Below are 15,419 nucleotides of genomic sequence, written 5' to 3'. Positions count from 1 at the left end.
TCCGCTTGCATTTTCGGCATTTATTTTGTGCTCATCTTCCCGCTGAACCGAATTAAAAGCGATTTGTTGCTATGCCCGCTGAAAGTGACAAAAACAGGGTGACCTTTTTAAAGCGCAAAGCCAATGCGCTGTTCAGCAGGTTGCAGAGGCTACAAACGTCGCTGTCTAATGAGACGCTAAGCGGATACAACGAACCCACTCTTACGGTGAGGCTGGAGCAGATTGATGAGGTGCAAAGTGCCTTCAATGAAATGAGCGAGAGTTTCGATGAAGTCATCGTTGAATTCAAGGCTAGTGTGCGCGCGGAAATAGCCAATGTGCATTTCGCGCCGCACTCAACGCTTGCGGAAGGTGTTGTGTCCCACCAGTGTAGTGGTCATCAAACGCAGACGCCTGTGCAGCTGCCAACGTTTGGCGGAGGCTACGCAAACTGGGCATATTTTTACTCCGTGTTCACGAGCATAATCGACAGCCATCCGGACCTCTCCAACATTGAGAAATTTCAACATCTGCGGTCATGATTCAGCGCTGGAAAGTATACGGTCATTGGAGATCTCAAACAGAAATTACGAAGCGGCTTTAGAGTTGCTTCAAAAAAGGTTTGATAATCGGCGTCTCGTTTTTCAGGCGCACATCACCGAGATTCTGGGTTTAAAGGTAGTACGGAATGGTTCAGTGGCATCGCTTCGGGAATTGTCGGACAAGTTTAACGCTCACATTCGTGCGTTGTTCCGGTGTCTTCAAGCTCCCACACTGAGTTTTCTTCCCCGCTTTTGACTTCTTCTACTCTAATTGCCCTTTTGCTGCTAGCCACTGCAACCGTTTTAGTGCAGAATCGGTCGGGACTGCTGCTCAACTGCACTTGGTCACCTCTCGGTTTGCAAATCAACTGCAACTTAAGAGGTCAAGGTCGTCCGGCTCCGTCACTGGAATCGGGGATTCCAATTTCGCGACTGATGGATTCTCGGTAGGAATTGCGATGCGGTCTGCCACTTCGGATTTCTCAACGAGCATAACAGCAGTTATTGCTCCCAATATCACGGATCGCCAGATTCCAGAAAACCTGCAGCGCGCCGACCCGGAATTTCATAAAGCTCAGCGTTTTGACCTGTTAATAGGAGCTAGCCTGTTTTATGAGCTGCTGTGCGTAGGTCAGATAAAGTTGTTGCCAGGACTGCCACTGCTTCAAAAAACTCGTCTGTGCTGGGCTGTGTCTGGAGGCTGCGCGCGCCCTTGCGATAGCGCCTTAATAGCTTCACGCGTTCCTTCTTCAGCCAGCAAGGAAAACGGCATTGATTTTGAACTTGATTCACTTCTGCAGCGCTTTTGGGAGGTAGAAAATTGTCCCGGCCCAATAGTTCAAGCCACTAAGGAGGAGCTAGATTGCGAGGCCCACTTTGTTAAAAATTACACCCGATTGCCAGCTGGCGATTACTCGTTCCGGTTGCCGCTAAAACTCCATTTGGACTCTTTAGGAGATTCCTATCCTCAGGCTTTGCGGAGATTCTTGTCGCTGGAAAGGAAGCTTACAAAGCACCCTGGAATCCGTCATCCTGGGCTCACCGTCGCACACATTCAAGAGAGTACTCAGATGATGCTGCGGTTGGTGCAGCGCGCGCAGTTATGGGAGGACATGCAGTCCCTAAAAACGCTGGGAAGAGTTTCCTCGTCTAGTCCCATATCCTCGCTTTCGCCGTTCCTGGATCAATTTGGACTTCTAAGAGTAGGCGGTCGCCTACGGAATTCGTCATTGGACTTTGATGGCCGCCACCCGAAAATCCTTCCAAGGTCCCATCCGGAAACTCTGGCAATTATTTTGCATTACCATGAAAGCAATCTTCATGCCGGACCTCGAGCTCTTCTGGGTGCAATTCGATCCCAATATTGGCCTATTGGGGGGAGGAAGACGGTTACCAAGGCCGTGAGCAAATGCATCAGATGTTTTCGGATTAAGCCGCGGCTGATAGAGCACATAATGGCGGACCTTCCCAAGGAGCGCTTGGAAGGATCTCACGCTTTTGAGGTTGCTGGTATAGACTTCTGTGGACCCTTCTTTCACAAGTCGGATACTCGCAACAAGCCCGCGGTTAAATTTATATGCTTTGCAACCAAGGCAGTGCACCTGGAGCTGATCAAGGATCTCTCGACAGTTGCGTTTCTGTGCGGACTCAAGAAGTTCATATGCACCCGGCGGAAGCCGTAGCAAATTTGGTCAGACAACGCCACCAACTTTGTCGGCGCCAAAAATGAACTTCTGAACCTTCGAAGGTTATTTCTCAGCAGCAAGCATCAAGGCTCCGTTCAGAATTTTTGCCTTTCGGAGACGATTGACTGGCGGTTCATCCCTCCACGGTCGACCCATTTCGGGGGACTTTGGGAAGCAGCGGTGAAAACGGCCAAACATCATTTCTACCGCGCTGTGGGTACGGCGGCTCTGACCTTCGACGAGTGCCACATCTCGGCAGTTATTAACTCCAGACCTTTAGTTCCCATTTCAGAGAATCCTGCCGATCTGGACATTTTCTCAATGGTGGTCCGCCTTCGTCGTTTGACGAGCCAGATATAACGGGCCTAAACTATAATCGGCTTGACTCTTGGCAGCGCATCTCCTTTCTTCAGCAAATATTTTGGTCGCGATGGAAGGAAGAGTACTTGACGTTGCTCCAGCAGCGCTCCAAGTCGCGCACCCCAAAGCCTGGCGTAGCCTCTTTGTTATCTACCTACGTTAAGCTTGGGCGCTGCATTTCGGCTGTCTGTCCCGCCAATTGTCACTTCTTCGTTTTTCGGCAAAGACTCAACTTGTGCATTTGATATCGCTCTTTGTCGGCCCTAGCTGCCGTAAACAATTCGCAAAATAAACAGTATCGGAAAATAAGCAAACTTTCTTCGGCTACTTAATATTCGCAACAGCTATTGAAAAAGCTCAATAGCTAAACACAATGCTTATGAGAATTTCGACTCTACACAATTTCATTAGTTTACTCTTAAATTCTTAATGGGCACACGCCACATTATTATTCACTAAAATTTAAAAACTTAAGTCGTATTCAAAATTTAGACTCTTTTAGTTCAATACTTTAAGCAAAAATCGTTCAATTCTAATCGGAGTAACTTCATCATTCATCGTTACGTTAGTCGCGGCAAGTTATCTTTAAGAGACGTCGGAAAATTCTTACTTTGGTTTCAACAACTTACTGTTCAATTTCATATCCAACGACGAAGATCGATCTTCCGATGGTATAATCTGAAAGAAATGAGAGATCACGCGAGCCATTTGCTCAGCACGAGAAGGTATCCTATAGGAATTTCCCTCACAACTCTCTTATTAGCCATGTAGTTGGAGCTCTTGCCTTGACCTATGCGATTAAAGATATTTCTTGGAACGGACAACTTAAATGATAGCAACTAAAATGTAAACTAAATCTATTTTTAGGCAGATATATATACGTAGGAATTCAATTAAGGACAGGCTTCATGTCCATTAGTTGTTGTCCTGGCGACCGAATTTATCAGGTCCCACTAAATAGATACAGCTCTGCTGACCGACACGGAAAGTCCTTGTCTGCTAGTCTTAAAGACTCACTGGCATTTAAATCATCAAATTATCGGAGGTATACGGCTCGAATAAAAAACTGTATTTTCTGGATAAAGGCATCCAACGGCTAAACGAAGTTCCTGTTCTACAGGAGTCTAGCGAACGAAAATGTGGCTAACAGGAATCTCCTGGTCAAATATTATAGGCACACACGCGACTCTATGGCGGAGACATGGGTGTTCCCTAATGGCTGGTAGGGAGAAGACCTCACGAGGTTAAAACCGGCTTTGGAACTGCGGTTCCTCTTCACACAATCACTAATCAGCTACGGGCCACAGAGGCACCTCCTCAGTAGAAACTCCTCACGGCACGTTGGTGATCCCTCGAGGAGACGACTCCGAATGAAGAAGAAACTGGTCACAATTTTAATTATCCATGGTGATCCTCTTGAAACTCTTTACAGGTCTTCTAGTCTTCCTGCAGGGGTGGCGTCCACAGGAGCTCCCCTCAGGGACTCTATCGCCGAGCGCCCGATGCAGAGCCACAACCACGCTCCAGTGGCACAATGCTGAGAATACTGGCAGAAATGCCTCGCTTTAGCAACCTGCAAACTGTTTCAACATTATTCTTACTTTAAAATCTTGCCAAGTAATTTTGTTACTTTTGGCATTGACTGGGATCCTCACGCAGTCGATCCGACAGCACTGCTGCCTTACACAGCCACCCACTGGCGAAGACGATGGCAGAGAAGCCTCCGCAACAACCTAAGAACAATTTCTATTAATTTCAGATTCCTGATTGGCCAAGTAAATTTTGTTACTTTGCCATTTGACTATAAAACGAGAGGATTCTCATCGATTTAATCGCTATCGCTTCCTTCAAATGCCCTGCTGCACACGCAGGCAGTGGAACTGGTGACTCCACACCAGACCACGAGGCGTTGTTAACTCCTTCGGCTAAGGCTTTCGGAGATGCACACGTCTGTATTCCAACTCGCCAAGAAAAGATTAGGCCGAGATCGGCAAATGGCCGGCGGAAGTTCGTGGCAAAGTAAACAGTGACAGGAGCCACGATTAACAACACTAATTATTGACTATCGATACTACTATCGATATCTAAATATTTCTATCCATATTATATTACATTATGCCGGTAACACTATTAGATGGCAACACCATTACCAGTTACCATACCAATATCGATATTTATTGGCGGTTATTTTAACTGCCGCGGCAGGCCGTTACAAAGGGTATTTCATACAAGTACCCTAGAGTGATAACCCTGAAGCTGCATTACTGACGAATGTCCTTGGCGTGAAAGTTCCCTAAGAGACGGCCTTGCATGTCTTCTAACTCATAGTACCAATCTTCTTTCTCACTCGAGCTTTTACAAACATGGGTCCTAACTTAGCATTATAGCCAGATTGGAAGCAGTTTTGCTTGAAATTACGGCGAAACACTTCCTGTCCTTCTACGAAGGTAACTTCTTGAGAGCGTAAATTATATCGCTTATCGTTGACGCCGTGAGTCCTTTGCATATCTCTGGTAGCCTTCTCTCGCACTATGTCAAAAGAATCTTGCCTGTCATACAACAAGGATCGATCATATAACAAGTTTAACTTCCTCAATAAGGAATATGTGGATCCTGACGTCACCATATGCTGCCCAAAGGCCATGTAGTATGGGCTAGTTCCTATGCTAGAATGTCGAGAAGCTCGCAACGCGCAACATATTTTACTGAGGTGCTCGTCCCAGTCTTTCTGATCAGGGCGTAAGTACGCTCGAATCCCAGCTATTACGGAACGATTCACACTTTCCGACGCATTGGCTTGCGGAGAATGCACAGCCGTCAAAGTGTGTGAAATTCTGTAAGTCTCCATCAACTTGCGAAACGTCTCTGACCGGAACAGCGATCCATTGTCGGAAACGATAGTTTCGGGAACTCCATATGTCATGAAAAACTCTTCTTTATCCTCTTAACAGGTTTTAGAACTACGAATTTTGAACAGTGATCAAAGACAATGAAAATGCCTACACTTCCACTCTTCGAACGTGGGTAAGGACCCAAAAAGTCGAAGTAGAGGCGTTGGAAAAACCTCAAGTTTTCCGGAGCCTTTCCAAAAGGTGGTCGTAAAACGTGATTCGGTGGCTTCGTCGTTTTGCAGGTCTTACATGCATTGACATGAGCTTTTACGTCTGACACTAACCGAGGCCAAAAATAATACCTTCTTAAACGCTCCACCGTTTTATGGATTCCTCCATGATATGCCAAAGGGCTGTTGTGAGCCTGGAAAAGTGCTTCTGGAATCATCTCCGTTGGTAACCATAATTTCCAAGCATACTCGTCATGTACCTGTTCTCCCGTTAAGTGTTCGGCTTTTCGATACACGTATCCGTCCTCGACTTTTAAATCAGGAAAACTTTTCCAATTTGCAGAGATATCTCTGCTAGATCTTTGTACGATGCCCATCCTTTCGACAGTTCCAACACACCAAGGAAAGTGCGTCGACCTCTAGTTCAATTTCCAACTCTGAACCGTTTTGAGAGCTGGACTCATCAAATAATTCCGAAACTTTTCGTCTGAACGGAGATCCTTTCGCATAACCATGCGACTGTTTCACGTCTTCCAGAAAGGCTTTGCGTCTGGACAAACTTCCCTCAAATCTTGAACAGTTTAAACCTCGACATTCAATATCTCGTGACGTATCTCGGGACGCAAATTGGTCTTGAGAATCCTAACAAGCTTTCGAGTGGGAAAAGGTATTTCTAATTGATCCAATAAACAATTCACGCTGTCATAGAAGCTATCGAAGGAATCATTAGGCTTTTGCTTCCTGTTTCGGATTTGCTCCTCAATGTCCACATCATCCCGCTTTTCGCGTAATTGTAACCGAAGGGCTGAGCACAAGCTGTCCCAACGAACCTCCGTTACTGACTTATCATATCGCCAGTAGTATACATTTGCTTTACCTTCGAATAATACACTAGCATTCCTGCATAAAAGTGCAAAATTTCCTTCTAGTGTTTGATGAGTCAACGATTCGACCCTATAAATGAAATCGTCTATGGACATCCCATATCCGTTGTACTTGATCTTCCACCCGTTTAGGGTGTGTACGACCTTGCCTGGTCTCACTCCGTTGTCTATCGCTGTGCTTCTCTGCGAAAAAGGTGAAGCTACATTTGGCCTATACGGGTGTGCACTTATAAACTGTTCCACAACCCTACGCGTTTCGCCCCTTTCTTCACCTATCGGTGGAGAAGTAAACCTTTCTTCCTCATTGTTATCAACGTTGGACAGAGCTGACATCGTTCTTTGAACGCATTCCACCACTGCTGATTGTATAGATTTTGACATTTTCTTGGACAAAGCAGCGAGCATCCTTCGCTCCATCGCGACGAGTGTTATCGCTATGACTGCGGCGGTCGGATCGCTGTTGGCTCTCCAGGAATTCCCTGAGTAACCAGGAATGTCGTCTGTAGAGATACTACTATCAGTCGGACGACTTTTAGATTTCGACCGAGTTTGTGCACCTTTTGATTTTGCTCCTGGTCTACAACTGGCTTGACATACTGGACAGCAATCGCTCTTCCTAAAGTGTGTCCGATGCACCTCATGTGAAACACATGTTTGCGCACGATTTCGAACTTTTCTTCTACCTCGTCGATTTCCAGTTTGCATATTGCACAAACAATCTTCGGGACTTCCAGTGAAGCTCTATCTGGCGATCGGTCCAACAACATCTTATTTTTAATTTTGTTACTGAATTTCTCTAAAAAAATAAATATTATAGAATACCAAAGTAGACTTCCTAGTTTTCCATTTCAGGATTAGAAAAATCTAAGTAGGGAGTGAGCGAGATTTCCTTCCACTATTTTGAACGGACTACGGGCTGTTCGAAAACCAACCCTCTAGTGTTCTGATTCCTCTTGTAAAAAAAAAATGTTTACCCCTCTGAGATGAAAAGAAATTAAAACCTTTTGTCAGTCGTGGATAGTGCAGTCTTTTAGGTTGACTTGCATCTCTATATTCCAACGCTTAAGTTACTAGAGAATATTTTAATTTTGACAGTGAAGTTAAGGCAACGAGGTGCTAGTTCAGAAAAAGGCCAGAAAACCCTCCTGCGATTGGTGCTTTCTGTAATTCCTCCGACTGAGATTCTTCTTTCCCTCGCGGCTCCGATAAACGGGGCCCAAGAAGCAAGCTTCTTGGTTTCCAACCGTTTAGATATTTTTTTGAAAAGGTTGAAATTTTAAGAAAGGTATAGAAAAGATTTTCGAATCTGTCTATCGATGAGTCTTATCGAGTGTCTACTGTACTCGAAGTGCCCCACGTTGGGCGCCACTTACTATTTAATTAATAAATAATTATTACTGTAACGTGTAACCACGGGTGCTGTGCTAAGACTCCGAGAATCGATACTTGCGGGGGCTCGCTATAGGATCCGGCCTTGCTCGTCGGCTTGGGTGGGTGTTGTTCTTGCCTGCATCGATTCAAGTACGGCCACCCTTATTATTAAATAGTTCGAAAATTAAGCGTGCTGCGACAAAAGAATGAGCAATACATAACCGGTAAAAGAGAACAGACGATTCGCGAAAACAGTTTATGAAATAGGAAAGATGACGAGATATTCAGAGATGCGAACCCACGGCTGTTATTAGGGTCGCGTTGTGCCCTCCCATCCTATGATCACGCGCCTTAGAGCTCGGCTCTGGTGACCCCTTTGAATTTTCCTACGCACACGAATACATCAGCTGAGTTCAGTTCACTTTAAATTTAAACATCCATGATTTATTCTTATTGTCTTTGTCCTAGGGTGATAAGCTCTATACTAATTCTTAGAATAAGAAGAGACTGGAACATTATCCTCCAGTAATTAATAGAATTAAAGAACTAGAATTTGGACATTTGGGCTAAAGTTTACTTCAATGTTTATCTTCGTTTTGAGATTGGCACTCGCCACATTATAATTTACTAAAATTCCCTTTCATTAGTGTTATCGACTTTAGTCATATTCAAAAATTATACTCTACGGATTCAATGTGTTGGGTCATGCAGCCGCCAAAACTGTGCAGTAGACTAATCGCATACTCTTAATATAGTAAGCCGAAGTAGTCAGTGGTAGCAGTTGCGATGCCCATTGTGCAAACCGCTGTTCTCGCACGCATTTATCTGTACGGCGCTCATTCCTTGTTCTCTTTGTTATCTACCTACGTTAAGCTTGGGCGCTGCATTTCGGCTGTCTGTCCCGCCAATTGTCACTTCTTCGTTTTTCGGCAAAGACTCAACTTGTGCATTTGATATCGCTCTTTGTCGGCCCTTGCTGCCGTAAACAATTCGCAAAATAAACAGTATCGGAAAATAAGCAAACTTTCTTCGGCTACTTATTATTCGCAACAGCTATTGAAAAAGCTCAATAGCTAATTGGTGACCCCGACGTGATAGTGTTAATTTGCATGCATTAATTAATGCACTTATCCCGTTAATATAAATAATATTAAATTAATATAAATACATTAAATCGCAATCGGTTGGACAAGTGAGTGGTGATTTCGGTGATAGTGGCTGTGTTTAAGCGAGCTAGCATTACATATATACATACATACATTGCTACATATATCGTTACGTGCATTGACTCCGCTTGCATTTTCGGCATTTATTTTGTGCTCATCTTCCCGCTGAACCGAATTAAAAGCGATTTGTTGCTATGCCCGCTGAAAGTGACAAAAACAGGGTGACCTTTTTAAAGCGCAAAGCCAATGCGCTGTTCAGCAGGTTGCAGAGGCTACAAACGTCGCTGTCTAATGAGACGCTAAGCGGATACAACGAACCCACTCTTACGGTGAGGCTGGAGCAGATTGATGAGGTGCAAAGTGCCTTCAATGAAATGAGCGAGAGTTTCGATGAAGTCATCGTTGAATTCAAGGCTAGTGTGCTCGCGGAAATAGCCAATGTGCATTTCGCGCCGCACTCAACGCTTGCGGAAGGTGTTGTGTCCCACCAGTGTAGTGGTCATCAAACGCAGACGCCTGTGCAGCTGCCAACGTTTGGCGGAGGCTACGCAAACTGGGCATATTTTTACTCCGTGTTCACGAGCATAATCGACAGCCATCCGGACCTCTCCAACATTGAGAAATTTCAACATCTGCGGTCATGATTCAGCGCTGGAAAGTATACGGTCATTGGAGATCTCAAACAGAAATTACGAAGCGGCTTTAGAGTTGCTTCAAAAAAGGTTTGATAATCGGCGTCTCGTTTTTCAGGCGCACATCACCGAGATTCTGGGTTTAAAGGTAGTACGGAATGGTTCAGTGGCATCGCTTCGGGAATTGTCGGACAAGTTTAACGCTCACATTCGTGCGTTGAAGGGTTTGGGCACCACTGAGCAAATCGCTGGTCATCAGCTACGGCAATGCAGCTTGAGCCGCTGCCGCACCTGTGGAATCAGGCATCATACTTTGCTCCATCTAGATGGTCCGCCTTCCTCGCAGCCACATGTTCCGGTGTCTTCAAGCTCCCACACTGAGTTTTCTTCCCCGCTTTTGACTTCTTCTACTCTAATTGCCCTTTTGCTGCTAGCCACTGCAACCGTTTTAGTGCAGAATCGGTCGGGACTGTTCGTTCCCTGCTGCTCAACTGCACTTGGTCACCTCTCGGTTTGCAAATCAACTGCAACTTAAGAGGTCAAGGTCGTCCGGCTCCGTCACTGGAATCGGGGATTCCAATTTCGCGACTGATGGATTCTCAGTAGGAATTGCGATGCGGTCTGCTACTTCGGATTTCTCAACGAGCATAACAGCAGTTATTGCTCCCAATATCACGGATCGCCAGATTCCAGAAAACCTGCAGCGCGCCGACCCGGAATTTCATAAAGCTCAGCGTTTTGACCTGTTAATAGGAGCTAGCCTGTTTTATGAGCTGCTGTGCGTAGGTCAGATAAAGTTGTTGCCAGGACTGCCACTGCTTCAAAAAACTCGTCTGTGCTGGGCTGTGTCTGGAGGCTGCGCGCGCCCTTGCGATAGCGCCTTAATAGCTTCACGCGTTCCTTCTTCAGCCAGCAAGGAAAACGGCATTGAATTTGAACTTGATTCATTTCTGCAGCGCTTTTGGGGGGTAGAAAATTGTCCCGGCCCAATAGTTCAAGCCACTAAGGAGGAGCTAGATTGCGAGGCCCACTTTGTTAAAAATTACACCCGATTGCCAGCTGGCGATTACTTGGTACGGTTGCCGCTAAAACTCCATTTGGACTCTTTAGGAGATTCCTATCCTCAGGCTTTGCGGAGATTCTTGTCGCTGGAAAGGAAGCTTACAAAGCACCCTGGAATCTGTCATCCTGGGCTCACCGTCGCACACATTCAGAAGAGTACTCAGATGATGCTGCGGTTGGTGCAGCGCGCGCAGTTATGGGAGGACATGCAGTCCCTAAAAACGCTGGGAAGAGTTTCCTCGTCTAGTCCCATATCCTCGCTTTCGCCGTTCCTGGATCAATTTGGACTTCTAAGAGTAGGTGGTCGCCTCCGGAATTCGTCATTGGACTTTAATGGCCGCCACCCGAAAATCCTTCCAAGGTCCCATCCGGAAACTCTGGCAATTATTTTGCATTACCATGAAAGCAAACTTCATGCCGGACCTCGAGCTCTTCTGGGTGCAATTCGATCCCAATATTGGCCTATTGGGGGGAGGAAGACGGTTACCAAGGCCGTGAGCAAATGCATCAGATGTTTTCGGATTAAGCCGCGGCTGATAGAGCACATAATGGCGGACCTTCCCAAGGAGCGCTTGGAAGGATCTCACGCTTTTGAGGTTGCTGGTATAGACTTCTGTGGACCCTTCATTCACAAGTCGGATACTCGCAACAAGCCCGCGGTTAAATTTATATGCTTTGCAACCAAGGCAGTGCACCTGGAGCTGATCAAGGATCTCTCGACAGTTGCGTTTCTGTGCGGACTCAAGAAGTTCATATGCACCCGGCGGAAGCCGTAGCAAATTTGGTCAGACAACGCCACCAACTTTGTCGGCGCCAAAAATGAACTTCTGAACCTTCGAAGGTTATTTCTCAGCAGCAAGCATCAAGGCTCCGTTCAGAATTTTTGCCTTTCGGAGACGATTGACTGGCGGTTCATCCCTCCACGGTCGACCCATTTCGGGGGACTTTGGGAAGCAGCGGTGAAAACGGCCAAACATCATTTCTACCGCGCTGTGGGTACGGCGGCTCTGACCTTCGACGAGTGCCACATCTCGGCAGTTATTAACTCCAGACCTTTAGTTCCCATTTCAGAGAATCCTGCCGATCTGGACGTCCTCACTCCGGCGCATTTTCTCAATGGTGGTCCGCCTTCGTCGTTTGACGAGCCAGATATAACGGGCCTAAACTATAATCGGCTTGACTCTTGGCAGCGCATCTCCTTTCTTCAGCAAATATTTTGGTCGCGATGGAAGGAAGAGTACTTGACGTTGCTCCAGCAGCGCTCCAAGTCGCGCACCCCAAAGCCTGGCGTAGCCTCTTTGTTATCTACCTACGTTAAGCTTGGGCGCTGCATTTCGGCTGTCTGTCCCGCCAATTGTCACTTCTTCGTTTTTCGGCAAAGACTCAACTTGTGCATTTGATATCGCTCTTTGTCGGCCCTAGCTGCCGTAAACAATTCGCAAAATAAACAGTATCGGAAAATAAACAAACTTTCTTCGGCTACTTAATATTCGCAACAGCTATTAAAAAAGCTCAATAGCTAAACACAATGCTTATGAGAATTTCGACTCTACACAATTTCATTAGTTTACTCTTAAATTCTTAATGGGCACACGCCACATTATTATTCACTAAAATTTAAAAACTTAAGTCGTATTCAAAATTTAGAGTTCAATACTTTAAACAAAAATCGTTCAATTTTAATCGGAGTAACTTCATTATTCACCGTTACGTTAGTCGCGGCAAGTTATCTTTAAGAGACGTCGGAAAATTCTTACTTTGGTTTCAACAACTCACTGTTCAATTTCATATCCAACGACGAAGATCGATCTTCCGATAGTATAATCTGAAAGAAATGAGAGATCACGCGAGCCATTTGCTCAGCACGAGAAGGTATCCTATAGGAATTTCCCTCACAACTCTCTTATTAGCCATGTAGTTGGAGCTCTTGCCTTGACCTATGCGATTAAAGATATTTCTTGAAACGGACAACTTAAATGATAGCAACTAAAATGTAAACTAAATCTATTTTTAGGCAGATATATATACGTAGGAATTCAATTAAGAACAGGCTTCATGTCCATTAGTTGTTGTCCTGGCGACCGAATTTATCAGGTCCCACTAAATAGATACAGCTCTGCTGACCGACACGGAAAGTCCTTGTCTGCTAGTCTTAAAGACTCACTGGCATTTAAATCATCAAATTATCGGAGGTATACGGCTCGAATAAAGTACTGTATTTTTTGGATAAAGGCATCCAACGGCTAAACGAAGTTCCTGTTCTACAGGAGTCTAGCGAACGAAAATGTGGCTAACAGGAATCTCCTGGTCAAATATTATAGGCACACACGCGACTCTATGGCGGAGACATGGGTGCTCCCTAATGGCTGGTAGGGAGAAGACCTCACGGATTAAAACCGGCTTTGGAACTGCGGTTCCTCTTCACACAATCACTAATCAGCTACGGGCCACAGAGGCACCTCCTCAGTAGAAACTCCTCACGGCACGTTGGTGATCCCTCGAGGAGACGACTCCGAATGAAGAAGAAACTGGTCACAATTTTAATCATCCATGGTGATCCTCTTGAAACGTCCACAGGAGCTCCCCTCAGGGACTCTATCGCCGAGCGCCCGATGCAGAGCGTCTCGACAAGGTTTCTCCCCAAAACAATAAATCCGCTGCCTTGCGCAGCCACAACCACGCTCCATTGGCACAATGCTGAGAATACTGGCAGAAATGCCTCGCTTTAGCAACCTGCAAACTGTTTCAACATTATTCTCACTTTAAAATCTTGCCAAGTAATTTTGTTACTTTTGGCTTTGACTGGGATCCTCACGCAGTCGATCCGACAGTACTGCTGCCTTACACAGCCACCCACTGGCGAAGACGATGGCAGAGAAGCCTCCGCAACAACCAAAGAACAATTTCTATTAATTTCAGATTCCTGATTGGCCAAGTAAATTTTGTTACTTTGCCATTTGACTATAAAACGAGAGGATTCTCATCGATTTAATCGCTATCGCTTCCTTCAAATGCCCTGCTGCACACGCAGGCAGTGGAACTGGAGACTCCACACCAGACCACGAGGCGTTGTTAACTCCTTCGGCTAAGGCTTTCGGAGATGCACACGTCTGTATTCCAACTCGCCAAGAAAAGATTAGGCCGAGATCGGCAAATGGCCGGCGGAAGTTCGTGGCAAAGTAAACAGTGACAGGAGCCACGATTAACAACACTAATTTTTGACTATCGATACTACTATCGATATCTAAATATTTCTATCCATATTATATTACATTATGCCGGTAACACTATTAGATGGCAACACCATTACCAGTTACCATACCAATATCGATATTTATTGGCGGTTATTTTAACTGCCGCAGCAGGCCGTTACAAAGGGTATTTCATACAAGTACCCTAGAGTGATAACCCTGAAGCTGCATTACTGACGAATGTCCTTGGCGTGAAAGTTCCCTAAGAGACGGCCTTGCATGTCTTCTAACTCATAGTACCAATCTTCTTTCTCACTCGAGCTTTTACAAACATGGGTCCTAACTTAGCATTATAGCCAGATTGGAAGCAGTTTTGCTTGAAATTACGGCGAAACACTTCCTGTCCTTCTGCGAAGGTAACTTCTCGAGAGCGTAAATTATATCGCTTATCGTTGACGTCGTGAGTCCTTTGCATATCTCTGGTAGCCTTCTCTCGCACTATGTCAAAAGAATCTTGCCTGTCATACAACAAGGATCGATCATATAACAAGTTTAACTTCCTCAATAAGGAATATGTGGATCCTGACGTCACCATATGCTGCCCAAAGGCCATGTAGTATGGGCTGGTTCCTATGCTAGAATGTCGAGAAGCTCGCAACGCGCAACATATTTTACTGAGGTGCTCGTCCCAGTCTTTCTGATCAGGGCGTAAGTACGCTCGAATCCCAGCTATTACGGAACGATTCACACGTTCCGACGCATTGGCTTGCGGAGAATGCACAGCCGTCAAAGTGTGTGAAATTCTGTAAGTCTCCATCAACTTGCGGAACGTCTCTGACCGGAACAGCGATCCATTGTCGGAAACGATAGTTTCGGGAACTCCATATGTCATGAAAAACTCTTCTTTATCCTCTTAACAGTGATCAAAGACAATGAAAATGCCTACACTTCCACTCTTCGAACGTGGGTAAGGACCCAAAAAGTCGAAGTAGAGGCGTTGGAAAAACCTCAAGTTTTCCGGAGCCTTTCCAAAAGGTGGTCGTAAAACGTGATTCGGTGGCTTCGTCGTTTTGCAGGTCTTACATGCATTGACATGAGCTTTTACGTCTGACACTAACCGAGGCCAAAAATAATACCTTCTTAAACGCTCCACCGTTTTATGGATTCCTCCATGACATGCCAAAGGGCTGTTGTGAGCCTGGAAAAGTGCTTCTGGAGTCATCTCCGTTGGTAACCATAATTTCCAAGCATACTCGTCATGTACCTGTTCTCCCGTTAAGTGTTTGGCTTTTCGATACACGTATCCGTCCTCGACTTTTAAATCAGGAAAACTTTTCCAATTTGCAGAGATATTCTCTGCTAGATCTTTGTACGAACCAGACTTAAAATGTTCCGAACTCAAATCTAATAGCAATCCTTTTTGTAACTCCACTGCTGCCACTTCATCTTCACTCACACGCGATAACGTGTCTGGTACAACATTAAG

Source organism: Drosophila yakuba, chromosome 3L, assembly GCF_016746365.2.
Source record: "Drosophila yakuba strain Tai18E2 chromosome 3L, Prin_Dyak_Tai18E2_2.1, whole genome shotgun sequence".
Classification (NCBI taxonomy): Eukaryota; Metazoa; Arthropoda; class Insecta; order Diptera; family Drosophilidae; genus Drosophila; species Drosophila yakuba.
Note: the sequence above shows the minus strand (reverse complement) of the source record.